Source organism: Helianthus annuus, chromosome 13, assembly GCF_002127325.2.
Source record: "Helianthus annuus cultivar XRQ/B chromosome 13, HanXRQr2.0-SUNRISE, whole genome shotgun sequence".
NCBI lineage: Eukaryota > Viridiplantae > Streptophyta > Magnoliopsida > Asterales > Asteraceae > Helianthus > Helianthus annuus.
The window spans coordinates 94,417,006-94,436,333 of NC_035445.2; the positions used below are offsets into that span (position 1 = coordinate 94,417,006).

Consider the following 19,328-nt stretch of genomic DNA (forward strand, 5'->3'; position numbering starts at 1 on the left):
ACGTTGCACAGGATATGGAAACTAGGCTTGATTTATGGGCAGCAATTTAGGCTAGATTGTCTTTATTTCTAAAGGGGTAATGAGCTGATAATTAGTCATTTTACCTAAAATAGGTCACCTACACATGTATAAATACCACTCTTCCTCATTCGGAAGAACACACACGACATACAACACAACTCTCAAACACTTAGACACTCAGTGATCCTTGTACTCAGCTCATTACTATCCGAAGTTGTAATCATATTTTTGTTATATTGAAGTTGGTGATCGGTAATTGCCATCACCCGAGGTTTTTTATGCCGGAGATCATTCATTGATCAAGGGCTTTTTCCTCGTATAAATCATTGTGTCTTTGCATCTTCATCACAGAAGTGATCCTTTACTTTCATAATTAACCAAGCATCATACCCCGTTTTCATAAAGTTTGGTTACATTATCCTTGTGTGATTTTTGACCAAAACACCTACTATGAAGCTGTATGATGGTACAACGGATCCTGAGGAGCACATAGCACAATACAGGGAAAGGATGGAGATCAATCCAATCCCGGAAAAGCTAAAGGAAGCATGCCTATGTAAAGGATTTGGATCCACTCTTACTGGATCAGCTCCTAAATGGCTGCTAAGTCTTCCCCCTTACTCTATTACTTCATTTGCTAATTTAGTTAATTTATTCAATAACCAATTCTCTTGTAGTAGAAAATTTGAAAGATTAACTAGTGATTTATACAGGGTAACTCAAAGTCATAATGAATCATTAAGGGATTATATAACTAAATTCAGTAAAGAATCCTTGGACATTCCCAACCTGGATATGGCTACGGCTGTTGAAGCCTTCAAAATGGGACTGCTTAAGGATTCATTATTCTATGATGATCTTGTTATGACACCATGCAGGAATCTAGATGAAGTAAGAACTCGGGCACTCAGGTTCATCCGGCTAGAGGATGACAAGAGGATCCAGGAGAGACAAGTAGGATCCTCAAAACAGGAGAAGCAAGGATCCTCCTTCAAGAACAATAAATTCAAATCCTACCATAGAAGTGACAACCAGAATGTGCATGCTTTTGACCAAGAAGAGGATGATGAAGATTATCCTCCAATCTCAGAATATTGTTTTTCCGTTGATAATCATGAACTAATCCTTGCAATGCAGAATCTAGGAGAAAAAGCTAGGTGGCCCAGGAAGAATGATAAACCATCTGGGACTAAAGACAAGTCAAAATGGTGTGCATACCATGAGGATTTCGGGCATCTAACTGAAGAATGCATAGCTTTAAGAAAAGAAATTGGATATCTGTTAAGCAAGGGGCATCTAAAAGAATTGTTGGGAAGAAAAAAGCAAAGGACTCAGGATCCTGAAAGGATCCCTGAAAAGGCTCCAGCCCCTCCGGCGAATGCACAAGTGATCAACTTTATTTCCGGAGGATCAGACATCTGTGGTACATCCTTCTCGGCGGCCAAAAGGCATGCAAAGGAAGCAAAAATGGATAATGGAGAGAGACCTATTCGAACATCAAGTGTCTCAGAAGGAAAGACGATAACGTTTGATGAGAATGATCGCATTAACATCCAGGTTCCTCATCATGATAGTTTAGTTATTACTCTCTTTATCTCTAACCATTTTGTCCGCAGGATCCTTATCGACGGAGGAAGCTCAGTGAACATTATCCAGCTTGATGTTCTGAAGAAAATGGGTATTCCAGAATCAGACATCACACCAAGATCCTCCGTGCTTGTAGGATTCAGTGGAGAAACGAAGAAAACTCTGGGGGACATCAAACTCCCAATCTACGTGGAAGGATTACATAATTATCAAAAATTTTGTGTTATTGACTGTTTATCTTGTTGCAATGTTATCCTTGGCAGGCCCTGGATACATGATATGAAAGCAGTCCCATCCACCTATCATCAATGTGTGAAACTCCCTAGCCCATGGGGATAATCAAGATCGACAGTGATCAGCAAGAGGCTAAGGATTGTTATACCTCATCCATGAAGCCAACCTCCAAGCCAAGGGAGCAATAGCAATTACAGTATCCTCCGAGGAATGTCTTGGAGGCAAGGGAACAAGATGTGGACGAAATCCTCTTGGATCCTAGTGATCCTGAATCAAAAATCTATATCGGATCAGGGATCCTTGGCAAGATGAAAGAAGACATGATATCCTTCCTCAAAAGAAGAAAGTCTACCTTTGCATGGAAGCACGAAGATATGACAGGTATATCTAAGGATATTATAACTCATAAACTTGGCATTGACAGGTCTATCAAACCAATCCATCAAAAAAGGAGGAAGTTTGCACCAGAAAGGAATGCCATTATCCAAGAAGAAGTAGAGAGACTACTTCGAGCAGGTATGATCAGAGAGGTAAAATATCCAAAATGGTTAGCCAATGTGGTCGTTGTCCAAAAGAAAAACGGAAAGTGGAGGGTATGTGTCGATTTCACTGATCTGAATAAGGCATGTCCCAAGGATCCTTTCCCATTACCCCACATTGACTCCATGGTGGATGCAACAGCGGGGCATGAACTGTTGACCTTTATGGATGCATCATCTGGATTCCAACAAATTCAGATGGAACCATCTGACCAAGAGGATACAGCCTTTATGACCCCAACAGGTTTGTATTGTTATATTGCCATGCCTTTTGGATTAAGAAATGCAGGTACAACATATCAAAGGCTGGTGAATATGATGTTCAAAGATCAAATTGGACAAACTATGGAAGTATACATAGATGATATGGTAGTCAAATCAAAGAAAGCTGAGGATCACCTAAGGGATTTGGAAGAAGCATTTGATATCCTTGATAATTATAACATGAAGCTTAATCCTTCAAAATGCCACTTTGGTGTTAAGGCAGGTAAATTCCTAGGATATATGGTAACTCAGAGGGGGTATTGAAGCAAGTCCGGAGCAAATTAAAGCACTAGTGAATATCAAGTCCCCTGCCAATGCTAAGGATGTGCAAAGGCTAACAGGCAGGATAGCAGCTCTGAACAGGTTCATATCAAAATCCTCAGAAAAATGTAAAGAATTTTACGATATCCTAAGGAAGAACAAGAAGTTTGAATGGACTGAGAAACATGAGAATGCTTTACAAGCCCTTAAAGAATATATGTCCTCAGCACCAGCATTAACAAAGCCCGAAAAAGGAGATGTGTTATCCTTATATTTGGCGGTATCCTCAACTGCTGTAAGTGCTGTCCTTGTTAAGGATCATGAAGGTATACAATATCCTATCTACTATGTAAGTAAGAGTTTACTTGATGCCGAATCCAGGTACTCACACCTCGAAAAACTTATTCTTGCATTAATCATGGCAGCAACTAAGTTAAGGCATTATTTTGAAACTCATACTATCGTTGTTAGAACTAACTTTCCAATTAAGAATGTCCTCAGGAAACCAGAGATGTCCGGAAGAATGGCTAAGTGGGCAGTAAAGCTTAGTGCCCATGATATAAGATATGAGCCAAGAACAGCCATTAAATCCCAAGCACTAGCTGACTTTGTGGCTGATTTCAGTAGTGATCTACAAAAAGAAGCAGAATTGGAGGTCCAGCAGCTGGATGAGACCAAGGATCCTTGGATACTACACACTGATGGATCCTCAAATGTCAAGGGCACAGGGCTCGGGATACTACTAAAATCGCCACAGGGGGACATAATACCCCACTCCATAGCCTATGAGTTCCAAGCAACTAACAATGAGGCTGAATATGAAGCCTTAATTGCTGGCTTGCAAATTGCTAAGGATATGGGGGTGAAATATCTTAAAGTATATGTGGACTCATTATTAATCACCAATCACTTTAATGGATCCTATGCTGTTAAAGGAGAAAAACTAACCAAATATTTAGAGATAGTCAAAGAATTGGCACTCTCTTTTGTCTCTTTCAGCTTAACACAGGTACCAAGGGAGGATAACACGGAAGCTGATGCATTGGCCAACTTAGGATCATCCTTAAAGATTCCAGAAGATATAAGTATCCCTATCATCCATATCCTGGCTCCTGCTATTGAAAATCAGGTGGCCATGGAAATAGAAGATGATACTGCAGTAATCCCTAGTGAAGAAGCTCAATCTTATTCAGGATCATGGATCTCACCAATCATGAGATACTTGCAATACGGGGAGATTCTGATGGGAGAAAATCCTAGAGCTTTCAGGATTAAGGTATCTCAATTCACAATCTTAAATAATGTGCTATATAAACGATCTCTTGCAGGACCATATTTAAGATGTATCGAGGATCCTGAAATTGAAGAAGTGTTGAGAGACTTCCATGAAGGAGATTGTGGAAACCACACTGGGGGCAGGGCATTGTTCTCAAGGATCCTTAGAACAGGATACTACTGGCCAACCATGAAAAGGGATGCTGTAGAATATGCTAGGAAATGTGATCCTTGTCAAAGACACAACAATATCCTTCATCAACCAGCTGAATTGCTACATCCTATACCATCCTCTTGGCCATTCATGAGATGGGGGATGGATATAGTTGGCAAGCTCCCTAAAGCACCTGGTGGAAAAGTATTTATGCTTGCCATGACCGACTACTTCTCCAAGTGGATAGAAGCTGAAGCTTTTGCTCAAGTCAGAGAAAAGGAAGTTATATCCTTTATTAAAAGAAACATTATAACTAGATTTGGCATTCCCTCTGAAATTGTATGTGATAATGGTTCCCAATTCATTGGGAGCAGAACCACTAACTTTTGTGACAGTTGGGGAATTAAGATGATAACATCAACACCAGTTCATCCACAAGCCAATGGTCAAGCAGAATCATCCAACAAGATCATCATCAATAATCTGAAGAAGAAGCTAGGATCTAAGAAGGGGAAATGGGCAGAGGAGTTACCTTATGTGCTATGGGCTGATAGGACAACTCCCAAGAATGCCACTGGTCAAACACCTTTCTCTTTAGTATTTGGGGCAGAAGCAGTGATCCCAACAGAGATGGTGATCCCAACTGCTAGAACAAGTGCTCGTGATCCTGAAGAGAATGCTACAATCCTGGCTCAGGATTTGGATACTATCGAGGAAATCAGGGATCTGGCTAGGATAAGGATGGCAAGCTACCAACAAAGAATGGCTGGTGCTTACAACAAAAATGTTAGGATAAGGAAGTTCCAAATCGGAGATATGGTGTTGAGAAAAGCATTCCAAAACACTATCAATCCTGCTGACGGGAAGTTAGCACCAAAGTGGGAAGGCCCTTACTTGATTGAAGCTGAAGCAGGAAAGGGGGCATACAGATTGCTAACCATGGAAGGAAATTTGTTACCAAGAGCCTGGAATGCTGTTCACTTAAAGAAATACTTTATGTGAACATGATCCTTCAAGCATGTGATCCTTACATTAAAGTATCCTCGAAGGATCCCAGTGATGTCAGTGATCCTTTACTCTGGTAAAATCCTTATCTCAAAACTTTTCCATTTTCTTATTTTTACTTAAGGATAAGGATCACGTATCCTTCATCCTTCTCTCACGAACCATTTGAGTTATGATAGTTCAGGTATCTTCAGCATATCGTTAAAGATCTTCAAAAGCACCGCAGATCCTTGGGTTCAACCCCAGTTATCCTTGGGATTATCCCCAGTTTCCGCCAGCAGCGCACGATGATCCTGATATAGTTCACGTCTTTGGGACCAGTACCCACTTCCGGGGCTGACAACCTCATCGTACTGGCTATACCCAGGATCCTACGTATAATGGTAGACGTACCATACATCCGTTCCTAAGGTTTCTAACGTTTTCACGTTAGCTAAGGTTTTGACATTTTCATGTCACTAAGTTTGGATAGTCGCCAGTAAGGGCCATACTCCAGTTTACATACGATCCTTTGGGCTTGTCCCCAGTTATCCTTTGGGCTTGTCCCCAGTTTGGCTTGTCCCCAGTTATCCTTTGGGCTTGTCCCCAGTGATCCTTGGGATCATCCCCAGTTATCCTTTGGGCATGTCCCCAGCTACTAATTTATCTTTTACATTGGCTTAGTCCCAAGTTATGTTCCATTTTTCAGGTTCTCGAAGTTAAACAAATAAGGATCCTTAATCCTTATCATCCGTTAAAATTTCACTTATGGTTATCTTGATTAAAGGTTAGGATCCTAACTTGGATCCTCAGGTATGATCCTTGACTATTTTGATTATACTAAACAACCCTTACACTTTGACAACTAAACCTATGATCCTTGAAATTGATTGCTTCAAAAATTTTCAGTGTCAGGATATTTGATCTAGGATCATATCCTAAATTTATTAAACATGGTTTGCTCAACTCTTGTTACTCTAACAAATATATTTCTAAAACAAACTAGAAAATAAGAAGACAAATAAAGGATAACAACACGAGATAAGCCAGGAAAATTAAAGTTATATTATTAACAAAAGGATCTTAAACCCTTTCAAAAAGTTTTCAAAATTGCCAACCCACATTTCTACCAGCAAAACGTGGCCCGTCCACATGGGTTGGCAAAGGGTGTCCATTGTCTATGTGGTCTTAGCAGGTGCAGAAAATTAAAAGGCGGCAGGATCACAAAGGCTTCATCCCCCAAACAGAGGATCCCTCCACCATTTGCGATCCTACCTATTGTTCAAAGGATCCAGGATCCTTAACCCTAAAAGCTATTGTTTAAGTTACAAACCATAAATTGTTTCAAACATCACAACCACAAACCACTACCAAACCTAAAAAATTGGGCTCCGGCCTAGTCACAAATATCCATCATCGCCCAATCCAGCAGCTCACACCTTTGCTGCTCCATCACCACCAGCTTCTCCACCCTGATCCTTGTCAGCATCACCGCCCTCCAGCATTGGGATCTCCTCAGCTTCGTCCTCATCTTCCAGCTCTGCCAATCTCGCCTTCCAACCCTCCACGTCCCATGAGCTTTTGTCAAAGGCAGGATCCTGAGCCTCCGCAGCCATCTGTAGTTGTATCTTGTACATAGCAATTGCGGCAGAGACCTTGGCGTCCTGGGTGATCTCCTGCTTCTCGCCATCCATGTTGATCAGCATTTGAGCAGCCTCATCCTTAGTAGCCCGGAGTTCCTTCTCAAGATTGGCTATCTTGAGATCCTTTAACACGCCCATTTGTTGGAGGTCGGCGATTTGACTTTCCTGATCCTCGACATGGCCAAGGTAGGTCTCAATCTCAGCAAGTTTCTGCAGAAGAGAAAAAAGGTAAGTTCAGGACCAGGTGATCCTCAAAGAAGCAGGATATACAGGCAAAATACACAAGCAGGATGTTCAAGAAGGATAACCAACAGGGGCAATGATCCTTACCTCATTGACATAGTCAAGGAACTGCTGGCGGAACAGGGGAAATCCTTGGAGATCCTCAGAAGTCTTTCTCTTCTTCCCCTTACCCCTAACAGGTACTTTAGGGGCCGAAGCAGAGGGACTGACAACAGAAGTCTTCTTTCTTGAAGACTTGACATTGGCAAGTTCATCAATCCCGAACTTGGAGGCAGACTTAGCAGATTTCCCAGCGCCTACACAATCAAAACAAGATAAGTTCCCTTACTAACTAAACAGTCTTACATATAACTTACTTTTTAATAAGGATACTTACTTGACATAGTGGCAGATGCGGAGGATACTTCTTGTGAATCTTGAACGGTGACTTGAAAACTCCTGATTTCAGGATCAAGCTTCTTGAAAGCTAGAACCCTCTCTCTTGCAGCAGGGGTTAACTTGAGATGAGCAATGGAGATAGCTGCACAAAAGACAAAGAAAACATTAGTGATCCTCATCATAAGAGACAAGTCTGATGGTGATCCTTCCAGGATCCTCTATCCTACCATGAGTGGCCCACTCCTTGGGTAGATCCTTCCCATCAGGGATGGTATCCCTCCTAACAAAGAAGAAGCGTCGCTTCCAGTTTGTGTCATTTTTGGTAACCTTAAAAACAGGGTGATCCTCCCCGGCTTTCCGTTTCAGCAAGTATCGATAGGAACCAAACGTGGTAAGATCATAAAGATCAGCCAGCTCTGCCATCCCTAAGTCAATCCCCTCCTGCTCGATGATCCTCTCGAAGGCATATAGAACCCTCCAGATCATCGGCATGGCTTGGATATAGGACATGTCGGTCAGAGAAAAGAAGGATTGGGTGAAGGCTTGAAAAGGATATGAATATCCTATGGTAAACGGAGTTGCAGGAAAGGCCACCCAGGCGTCGGAAACAAAATCACTCAGCGCGGTGGGAGTAAAAGACTTGAAGACAGTATCCGCCGGAAAACAATGACGGATCCTATCAACATGAGCGTCGGTGAAGCAGCATCTCTCCGTAGGAGAGTCTTTAATGATCCCTTGGCTTGTTAGGGGACTGCTCTTCTTGTGATCCTTGTGAGGAGAATTCCGGAGCAACATACTAACCGAAGAATGAAAACAGAGGGGCAGACAAACAGAGTAAAGGAAGGAAGAAGGAAGAGAAGAGAATACCTGATCGGTCTTCGGTAGAGATTATAAAGGGAGTATATCTTGAATTTAAATGCGGATTGATCCTAACCCTATCTCCTATTTATAATCATGATTTGCAGGGATGTCACCTCAATGACGTAAAAGTTGCAACGGCTAGTCCGGTTATAACGGCTAGTTATCCGGGTCGCCCGTTACAGATAGGATCAAAGCAAAATATAACTCGTTAATTTACAATAAACTCCTTATATTTTGGGGGCAATTGTTAGGGCTGGATTTTTACAATACATGATCCTCACGTGTGATCCTAACCAGTGATCCTTGTTTCTTTGGCAGATAGTGATCCTCAGCAGAGTTCCAGGATCAGAATCACGGACCATTATAGGATCCTCATGTTAACAGTTACCTTCATTGAATTAAGTGATATTTTGCAGGAACATTTAGCAGGATCCGCTCTTAGCATCATGACCAAAGGACGCGTCTTTGCAATTATAGCATGTGCTTAATCGGAGATGGACGTTGCAAAGGATATGGAAACTTGGCATGATTCAAGGGCGACAATTTAGGCTAGATTTACTTTTATTTCTAAAGGGGTAATGAGCTGATTATTAGTCTTTTTACCTAAAATAGGTCACCTACACTTGTATATATAACACTCTTCCCCATTCGGAAGAACACACAACACAATTCTCACACGCTTAGACACACATTACGATAGTGATCCTTGTACTCAGCTCATTATCATCCGAAGTTGTAACCATATTTTGATATATTGAAGTTGGTGATCGGTAGTTGCCATCACCCGAGGTTTTTTATGCCAGAGATCATACATTGATCAAGGGCTTTTTCCTCGTATAAATCATTGTGTCTTTGCATATTTCTTACTGAAGTGATCCTTTACTTTTTCTACAAACCAAGCATCATACCCCATTTACATAAAGTTTGGTTGCATTATCCTTGTGTGATTTTTGACCAAAACAGTACTAAGGAAAGCATTTCAGAATACCACCAATCCTGCTGATGGAAAGCTGGCACCAAAGTGGGAAGGTCCTTACTTGATTGAAGCTGAGGCAGGAAAGGGGGCATATCGATTGCTAGCAATGGAAGGTGATTTGCTACCAAGAGCCTGGAATGCTGTCCACTTGAAGAAATATTTCATGTGATTAGGATCCTCACAGAACAGATGATCCTCACATAAAAAATATCCTTGAAGGATCCTCACAGAACAGATGATCCTCATCTTGGTAATACCCTAATCTCAAACTATTTCATTATTTTATTCTCTTATATAAGGATAAGGATCCTGCATCCTTTATTCTCCTTTCACTTTATTCTGAGTTTTGAAGGTTCAGGTATCCTTACCAAAGGATTGATTATCCACAGAAGTATCCAGTCGTTTGGGCTTGACCCCAGTTATTTGGGCTTGACCCCAGTATCGCCAATAGCGCACGGTGATCCTGGTATAGTTCATGGCAATGGGACCAGTACTCGCTTTAGGGGCTGACAATTTCATTATACTGGCTATACCTAGGATCCTACGTATAATGGTAGACGTACCATACATCCATTCCTAAGGTTTCTAACGTTTTCACATTAGCTAAGGTTTTGGCATTTTCAAATCACTAAGTTTGGATAGTCGCCAGTAAGGGTCATACTCCAGTTTACACACGATCCTTGGGCTTGTCCCCAGTTATCCTTGGGCTTGTCCCCTGTTACTAACTTATCTTTTATGTTGGCTTAGTCCCAAGTTGTATTCTATCTCAGGTTTACGAAGTTCATCAACTAAGGATCCTTGATCCTTACCTCCTACTAAGGTTTGTCTTATGGTTATTCTGATTATAATACTAAAGACTAGGTATGATCCTTAACTATTTTGATTTAATTCATTATTCACTTGAATAACCCTTATACTTTGACAACTGAACTTATGATCCTTAAAATATACTACTTTTTGGAATCTTTCAACTATAGGATATTTGATCCTGGATCATATCCTAAAAATTTTAAATCTAATATGTTCAACTCTTCTTATTCAGACAAGTGTATATTAATATAGTTGAAAACTTAAAGGATAACAACACAGGAAATAGCCAAAAAGTTAAGTTTTATTTATTCACAGAAGATTTAACCCTTTTAAGGTTGTCAAAATTGCCAACCCACATTTCTACCAGCAAAATGTGGCCCGTCCACATGGGTTGGCAAAGGGTGTCCATTGTTCATGCGGTCATAGCAGTGCAGGAAATAAAAGGCGGCAGGATAACAAGTGGCTTCATCCTCCAAACAGAGGATCCCTCTACCACCTATTATCCTACCTATTGTCCAAAGGATCCTTGATCCTTAAACCTAAAGCTATTGTTCAAAGTACAGACCATCATTGTTTAAAACATCACAACCAAAAAACCACTACCAAATTTAAAAAATGGGCTCCGGCTATGTCTAGAAGTGTCCATCATCGCCCATTCATGCAGCCTTCACCTTCGCTGCATCATCCTCAGCTGCTCCACTAGCTTCTCCACCATGATCCTTTCCACTGCCTCCAGCCTCGATAGCCAAAACCTCCTCAGCCTCCTCTTCCTCATCCAGCTCAGCCAGCCTTGCCTTCCAGCCCTCAACATCCCAGCTGCTTCTGTCGAAGTCAGGATCCTGAGCTTCCTGGGCCATCTTCAGTTTTGTCTTGTACATGGCAATAGCAGCGGAGACCTTGGCACCTTCCATGAGCTCATGCTTCTCATAGTCAGTGTTGATCAGGACTTTAGCTGTCTGGGTCTTGGCGTCTTGGAGGGCTTTTTCAAGATCAGCAATCTTATGATCCTTGAGCACTGCAACTTGTTGAAGGTCTGCATACTTCTTGTCCAGCTCTTCAACGCTCCCAACATAGTCTTCGATCTCAGCAAATTTCTGCAAAAAAGATAGAGTACAGTTCAAGATCATGTGATCCTTAAGTTAGCAGGATATATAAGCAGGGACATTGATCCTTACATCATTGAAGTATTCAAGGAACTGGTGGCGGATCAAGGGCAGGCCTTGCAGATCCTCAACCTCAGAGGTTTTTCTTTTCTTTCCACCCCTTCCTTTGGTGGGTGCCTTGGGGATCGAAGCAGTTGGGCTGGCAGGGAGCTTCTTTTTGGAGGATCGTACGGTATCCAGATCAGTGACGCTGAATTTGGAAGCAGATTTGGAAGATTCTCCAGGACCTACATATTTGAAACAGATAAGTATCCTTATTTTTATTTAATCATTTGGTCACATACAAATACAAATACTTACTTGACATGGTGACTGATCCTAAGGAAACTTCTTGGGAATCTTGGGTGTTTGCTTTGAATGATCTTGTTGCAGGGTCAAGCCTTCGAAAAGCAAGAAGCCTTTCTCTTGTTGCAGGAGTTTTGAACAGGATAAGTCACCTCAGTGACGTCAGGATCTCAACGGCTAGTCCGCATATAACGGCTAGTTTGGTGAATGATTCGTTGCGGATAGGGACGACAAAATATAACTCATTATTTACAATATTACTCCTTATATTTTGGGGGCAATTGTTAGGGGTGGATTCACCTATGATCAGTGATCCTCATTTAATGATGGATGTGGTGATCCTTATTTCTGTTTCAGACAGTGATCCTCAGGACGGTTGCATGATCAGGATCATGGATCATGGTAAGGATCCTTACTCTAACGGTTGTCTACTTTGAATATGTTGTTGTTTTGCAGGAGTACGAGCTTGGACTTGGTCTTGGCGAGATTCCTGGAGCATATTCGTTATTTCTTCTGCACATGCTTGACCAATATGGACGTTATGGAGTTCGTGGGGGACTTGCATGAAATGCGGATAGTTAGTTAGCTTAGATATTTTCCATTTTTAAGGGGATAGCGAGCTAATTTTAGAACACTTGGCTATTTTTGGCTAAACACACACACTGCAAACCGTTCTCTTCAGCTCGTTACCATTCACTTGGCGATTACACATTTTCATACATTTTGCACTGTAGTGATCCTTGTAACTAGCTCGCTATCATCCGAAGTTGTAACAGGTTTATTGTTTAATTTGAGTTGGTGATCGGTAGTTTCCATCACCCGAGGTTTTTATGCCGGTGATCTTCTAAAGATCAAGGGCTTTTTCCTCGTATAAATCTCTGTGTCATTTGTTCATTACAACATAAAGTGATCATTCATATCGTTCAATAGTTCAAGCATCATTCCCCGTAACAGAGAGTTTGGTTGCATTATCCTTGTCTGATTTTTGACCAAAACAAATACTAAAAACGTCGTATCTTTAAAAAACCCGTGTATAGTCGGGTTGAAAAATCTACCAAATAATAAAAAAAATTGGCTCCGTAAAAACCTCGTGTATTACACGTGTTGAATAAATCTAATTTTACATAGCAAATGACAAAAAAGTTATATCTTTAAAAACTTCGTGTATTACACGTGTTATATAAATGTAACTTTGTATAGTAAATAATAAAAAAAGTTATATTTTTAAACCCCGCGTTTTACACGTGTTGAATAAATATAATCTTGTATACCAATTAATAAAAAAAGTTATATTTTTAATAAATTAGGATAACATTTAATATTAATTTATTATTTATATATTTAATATAAGATAAGTAGGAAAGAGAGGTATGTGTTTTAAAAATATATTAAATCAACAATTTAGATTTGAGGACAATATTTTATTAAAGTATAATAAGATTTAATATTAATTTATTATTTATTTATTTAGTTAATATAAGATAAATATAAATTTGAGGATACATTCTATGAATGATACGTGTACAAAACTTGATTTCTTCAATTATAGTAGATAGATAATATATAGGAGAATTAAGGAAAGAAAATCATTGTAATTATTATTATTATTAGTACATTGTATTGTATTATGATACATTATATAACTTATAGTATCATATTATATTATATTATTAATAATATTATTATTTTGTGATAGGGATATTTTTGTTGTTATTCATGGTTATATTCTACTTTTACGTTTTTTTCTCCTATCAACAACTTTGAAACAACTTAAAGTAATGATGATTGATTTTATTTTGTATTCGGGTAAAGAGCAATGAAATGACAATAATTCGTTTTTATCTCTTATTAATTAATTAATTTTTCTTAACTTTTGGTCGCATTGTGCTCTTAATATGTTGTCACCTAACAAAAAAAAAAAAAAGAAATTTTAAAAAATAAATCCGAAAAGTCTTCAGATTATAAAACAAAATTGAGTTGTACGCATTTATTAAAGTAATTTTAAAAAAGTGTTGGTTTTTAAAATTATTTGTAATTTAAAAATGCATACAACTCTAATTTAAAATGCTAAGCATTAATTAATAACCAATATAAATAACTTAATTATATATATATATATATATATATATATATATATATATATATTGAAACATGGCTCATAGTTATTTTTTTAAGTTCTTTCTAACTGTCGCATTGGTTTTTATTTTTTAAAATTCTAAAAAAGTATATTTTTTTTCAATTGTATTTTCTTTTTAACTATCTTTTCTCTGGTCTTCTGTTGAAGTATTGCAAATTACATTATTTAAAATTTTTATTTTTTTTTCAATTGTATTTTCTTTTAACTATTTTTTCTCTGATCTTCTGTTGAAGTATTGCAAATTACAATATGAAGATAGGTTCAAGATATAATTAATTTCGATAGTCAACTGTCCCGAAAAATATATCAAAATAAATATGTCTATGAGAAACTTTTTTTACATGTCACAAATAAACAAATCTCTCACAAAAAACCAAACAAAATTATCAAATTACATAATTCTGCTTATCAAAGCAATGACCATTGACCAATCACCAATGTTTCGCAGCAGTTTGAAGTATACATCTTAACTTGCTCTTATTTTCTAGTTCATGACATTAACCATTGACCAAATGTTGACTTCTTCAACTTGCCCTTTTTTGCTGAATGTTACTATCATGAAAGGTGATCTTGTCAAACTATTGGAAAGATTAACTAATATTCCAAAGAGGGGTAGAAAAAAACACACGAAGAAAAGAAAGCAGAGGAGGAAAAGGAGAAAAAAAGCAAGACAGAAGAGGAAATAGGGAGCAGAGAAGGGAAAGGAGAAAAAAAGCAAAAAAGAAGAGGAAATAGGGATATGGATAGGGCTAAATCATGTCTCTCCGGTGAGCATGAATCAGAGCCTGCCATGCAAACTAAAGTAGGGTAAAACTTAGCAACAAATCGGAAGAAAATAATAATGAAAAACATAATTAACAAACGCAAAAAGTTTTACCCGAAATTCTATAAACAGCCAGCAAGTGATGATATCATAAGTCAGAAAATTATTATCCAACCTGCAATTGCAATGAAGATGAGTAAGAACAATAAAAAGAAGAAATGCTTGATTGTGAAAGAGATATACAGAAATCGTACTGTGATCGAAGCGAGATGGTAGTCGAGGGAGGTGGATCATGATTGCTGGTCTGCTCCTCCATTCAGAAGGTGGTTGTGTTGGGGGATGATATGGAAATGGTGAAGCAAGAGGGTATTTATAGAGTGGCAATGCCATTGATCTCTTAAGGTTCAGGTGAAGAAAAAGCTGCTGTTTAGGGTTTTGATTAGTTGTCAAGGGCAATAGTGTCATTTTGTGTCCTCTAGGGTTTACATTAAGCAACAGAAATGATACTTTATATATCTTGACCCATACATATTTGGGCTAAAATAATTTTTATTTCTTTTAGGTATTAGTGAAATTGGAAATGTTTGTAAAGATTCAGTTAGATGTTATTATAACCAGTGCGCGCGTTGCGGCGCTCAAAATCTCAAAATACACGTACGTAATCCGAACTTAAAAGAAACGTAAATTCAGTCTTTTCGCGTGATTAAATAATATTACAATTGTGTTACCATACATATAATCAAGAAATTCGACACAAAATTAAGTGTTGAATTGGAATGTTTCAATAATCACTTGTTGCATATGTTATTGGCCAAAGCTTTAGGTATTAGAGTATTTACATCCTTTCTTTCGGTTCTATCATACAATTACACTAAATATCAGTACATTTTTTCTCTACTTCCAATTAAACAACACTTTTATACACCTTTTCTTCTCCTACTCACGGCCACTTTAAAATATATTAAAAAAATTATAGAGTGTAAAAAGTGTTCTCTCAAATATACAAATGAAGAGTAACATGGCCCAAACCATAGAGACTAAAATGACATTTAATTTTTTTTCTTAGATAAATGTGAATGCTCTTAAGACCATGCGTAGTGGTAACAACAAATAATACCCCACCCATGGGCGTTCTCCGCCGCGTGTAATCCTAGTCAGCAAAGGGGTGTTTTTCACAAAGGGGCATACGGGTGGTAATGCTCAATAATGCCCCGTCAATCATTACACAATTATTAAATTTTTTTAATTAAAACTAATAAAATTCATTAAATAAAACATTACATTCTTCAAAAAATAAAAACAGGAAATAAGAAAAAAAATCCGAAAAAATAAAAAAACTGAAACAAATAAATAAATACTATTAAGCTAGAGTCTGTATTTTTGACGGATTTGTTCCCGACGCATTTGGGCTAGAATCAACGCGTCGCCTGTGAGATGGTCGATGGGTTTAGACAAAAATTCAATATCTTTTTGCATTTGTCTCGATTCTTGTATCGCGACAAACTTTTTGTTTTCGGCGTTTCTTTCCTCCATGGTTTGTAAACGCCTCATGACCGAGTTCTCGAATGTCCTGAAGGCGTAGATTCATCTCTTCGAAATCTTGTTTCAATATTTCGGGATTAGAAGAAGAGGACTCCGCTTGTTTTCCCTTATTTTTGGCACTTCATCTACCCGGTGATCGTTCCAACTCCAAATCATCCTCGTTGTCTAAAATAATATTTAAATCGACGTTACGTGCATCTGAGGTGGGTGTGTTCGGGTCAACCGACGATGATGTTTTGGACCACTTTGATTTACGTCTAACGTTAGACGTCATCGTTGGTATGTTTGCCCATTTGAGACTTCCTCGTAAAAGCTCCCAACATCTTAAATACGTGAAACTGTCTTTCGTAGCATTGTATTCTTCCAAAGCTCTTGTTTTGGCCGCTTTCCCTGTTGTCCCAATTGCGTTGAAAGACCTATTGAAACTGGTGACATTTCCAGTTGATATCGGTCCATTTGCTCGAAATAGAATCTTTATCTCGATATTCATCTTTCCCCATAGCTTTAAAGAACGTTTTACGAATTTTTTGCCAAAAAACTGGTAATATTTGATAATTTGCTACAAAGAAACACAAAATTTTCGAATAAATAGGGTAAAAGTTGAAAATTAAAAAAATAAATTTTTTAATGATTTTACCGTTTCTCAACGGTTATATTTGTTGGTGCACTTGTGTCTGTACTTTGTCTGTATTCGGTCATGATGTAAAACGATGTCTCTGTTAGTCATGTAAGTTTGACCAAGTCAACCATCCTCCTGGTTTGACTTGGCCAAACAGTTATCATATGGTTGTAAATTGTCTGTGTCGAAGGTTGGGTCATCGAAGGATTGTTTCTATCCTTCAATGAGCTCGAAAGATATCCCACGAAGGATACTGATGGACCTCGAAGGATATACCATCCTTCGAGGTATATGTGAATCCTTCGATAGCTGTTTGATCGAAAGATGATCTGTCGATCAGTAAACAGGATCCTTCGACCAGATGATCTGTTATGGGTATATATATACCCATGTTGTGTTCACTTGTGTTAGATTTTGACACGAGAAGCAAGAGACACCAGAAACACTTGAGAGACACTTCTGTCAAGAACACACACACTTAGAGAGTTTGCAAAACAGATTTGTAAACATTGAGCTTGTAACCGAACCTTTCATACGTATTAATACAAGTGGTGTTAATCGGTGAATATTGTGTGTCTTGTGTTTGTGCTTGTTTCAACTCGGTTTGCACTTTAGCTTGGATTCCACACTCGCTAGTGTGTTTCACATAACAAGGTTAAGGTTTGACCTCATCCTCCGAGGGACCTACAAGTGGTATCAGAGCCGTGGCTCTATTCCTTGTTAAAACCGAGTTTTTACAAGACTTTGGAGTGTTTGGACACTTGGTTTAGCACCCGTTTTTAGTGTTTTTCTTGTTTTTCTTGACATAAAAACGTGTTCTAAACTAACCGGGTGTGTTAAAGGACGGGTTGGGTAACTTAAAAATTTGTTTTTAAGAAATTTGGTGATTTCCGGCCAAATTCCGGTCATAATTCCGGTGACCGGTTTCTGGTAAAGGACCTTCCATTTTAAGCATATTTTATTGGTCAAATCGGGTTTGGTACAAAAAGTATGGCCTGACCATACCTTTCTGCCGAAAGATCTCTACCAACCCATCACCTTTTCACCAACCTGTCAACTTTGTGTCAGCTGTGTCAGACCCATTCGAAAGATATCCTTCGAAGTCGAAAGATTATCTTTCGATCAAAGGAGGCTCGACAGATAACCATCCTTCGAACATCTTTCGAAGTCTGTGATCTATCTTTCGAGCCAAGGAATCTTTTCGAAGGATATATATTCGAAAGATAAGGATCTTTAAATTGTGAATCCTTCGAAATCATTGTTCGAAAGATAAGGATCTTTCAATAGTGAATCTTTCGAAATCATTACTCGAAAGATAAGGATCTTTCAATTGTGAATCTTTCGAAATCATTGTTCGAAATTCAACAGTGATCTTTCGAACACTGTTGATCCTTCGAACAAGTCTTGATCCTTCGATTTTAGTCTGTTTAGGTTTAACAGTTTGAGTTTGTTTTGTCTTTCGATCAGGATTGGATCCTTCGGCTGGCTGTTATCTTTTGAAGATACTCATATAGAATTCATTTTTCTTATCAAACATGAATCCGAGTTGGTGGGGAACTCCGGCTCCAGATAGTGGAAAATATACAAGTACAGGTTCCACTCCCTCATGGTGGGGTACACCGGCTCCAGATAGTGGAAAGTACACGAGTACAAGTCTATCTCCTTCATGGGCCGAATCTCCGGTATCGACATCTTCACAAGCAAATGCCATATCGTCAGGTCAATGGGCATTAGTATCAAATCAAACTCCGAGCATTCAAAGTATTTTATTGAGCGAAAGCGAAACCGGAAGTTTGAATCGTCCTCCAAAATTGATGCACTTAAACGAATATCCGGGCTGGGTTGATAGATTTCGTACATACGTTCTTGGTCAAAATACCGAACTGTGGATACGTTTCACTACAGATTTCGATCAAGCTATAGAGGTTGCTGCTTCAGAAACTGCTACGTTTGCCGATCTTCCTGAAGATCAAAAGAAAACGTATGATCTGGAAAATAAAGCATACGCCATTCTCACTCAGGCATTAAGCAAAGATATCTATCACCAGTTTGTCAGTTTCAAGAAAACGAAGAAGTTGTGGGACGGGTTGAAAACCAGAGGAGTAGGGAATGAAGCAACACGTCAACTGCGTCATGATCTTCTCAAGAAAGAATTCGACTGTTTCACGTGCATGGATAAGGAGTCTTTGGGAGACATGACAAGCCGGTTTTATCACTTGCTTACAGAGCTGAACAATTTTGGAGTAGCAACAACTACAGCAGAAGTGGTGAAGAAGTTTGCTGATGCTTTGCCTCCCCAATGGAGTATAACGGAGTCTTGAGAACTACAAACATCAACGACTTCGTGCAGCTTTTAGAAAACAAGGATCAGGAGGAAACATTAAAGGCAAAAAGAGTTCCATTGCCACAAAATCCAGAAATGTATTATGGAACTTCCAGTTCTTCGTCTGCAAGAACCGGTCCACATGCTCCACTACAAACGGCGTTTGTCACAAGCACGGATATGTATGGCAATCCAGTGCAAGTTCCTGTCAAGCCAGCTCCCACCACAGACATGTATGGAAATCTAATACAACCACCTCCTCCTCC

At 38.9% G+C, this 19,328-nt stretch overlaps 1 long non-coding RNA gene across 1 annotated transcript; it reads right to left on the reverse strand.

Moving 5' to 3' along the window:
- Positions 1-14,117: 14,117 nt before the first annotated feature.
- Positions 14,118-14,974, reverse strand: LOC110903012. Its single transcript, XR_002571594.2, has 3 exons — positions 14,833-14,974; positions 14,693-14,753; positions 14,118-14,612 (listed from the first exon to the last, which is right to left on the reverse strand). It is a non-coding gene; the product is annotated as an uncharacterized LOC110903012 (long non-coding RNA).
- Between the last annotated feature and the right edge of the window lie 4,354 nt (positions 14,975-19,328).